The following is a 1,245-nucleotide window of genomic DNA, read 5'->3' on the forward strand; positions in this document are numbered from 1 at the left end:
AAATCACTCAATCTGATTATAAGTTTAAATCAGTCAAGCTCTATTAATAGATTAATATAGTCTTATACACTTATGCTAAGACTGATCTGATCTCATTCTCTGAGAGAAACTTCACATCATTCTCTAGAGTGTATACATCTCTACTCTAACAGAAATCCGAGATTTCTGAACCTGCTGTATACTTTGACATGAGTTCTTCAATCACTCTGTTATCACTATTATTATTATTCTTCAATTATAGATGTATGCAGTCAGAGACTATGACATCTACCTGAGAACCTTTAGTTCTCAGGGTTTTTCCTATATCTATAGAGTTAACTATTATATATTTATCAATTTCAGATATGCAAAATCAGAATATTTCAGCTCAGAATATAAAAACTGTTTATAAATTGCAGTATTTCAACACCTTCTGATACTTTGAAACCATTTGAAAATATCATGACAAAGAAAAAGAGAACATAGTCTTAAAGATAGACACATTAAATAGATAGATAGAAAAGAACAGAAGGAAATAAGTAGAGTAAAGAGAGACTATAACAAAATAAAAGTATTAAAAGATAGTGTATAGCTGTTTTAACAGACTATATCTAATCAATTTCTGTCTCTTCATATTCAGATACTTCTGAATTCAGTCATTTTCTTGTAGCTGCTTGAGTTTCTGATAAAAAGTCTATTAAGTATTTAATTCCTGTCTCAGTTGAGAATAAGAACCTTATATTTAATTGATTTAAATCATACTTCTTCTTTAATCTGACTCTGAGACTATTATATAATGCACAATGCATTACAATATACTCAGGATTTTCATTTGCATTGCAGAATGAGCACTCTGTTGAATCAAATCTATCATCAAATCTTTGTATATAGAATTTGAAATAATCATGTTCTAGTTTCAGCTGAATTATAGATGAGAATATTTTCTTTTTACATTTAATTGAACAAGATTTTCACTTTGATTTTGTCTCAAATCTTGAATAATGTATGCTCTTCTTTTGTTTCTACCAGCTTTCATTTCACTTATTTAAAAAAGATTCTTTTATCTTTCTCTTTATGAAAGATCAGAATACTGTTTTTTGAATAGATCTGCTTAATTCTGAACTCTTTTTTGCAGCTGAATCAGCCAATTCATTGTCATGAATATTCATATGAGCAGGAACTCAATGCAGATAAATTATCAGTTTTAATGTTCTTCTCTTTTGAATTTTCAAAACAGAGTTTAAAATCAGTTCAAGATTCATTTGA

Source organism: Blastomyces dermatitidis (assembly GCF_000003525.1).
Source record: "Blastomyces dermatitidis ER-3 genomic scaffold supercont1.15, whole genome shotgun sequence".
Taxonomy (NCBI): Eukaryota; Fungi; Ascomycota; class Eurotiomycetes; order Onygenales; family Ajellomycetaceae; genus Blastomyces; species Blastomyces dermatitidis.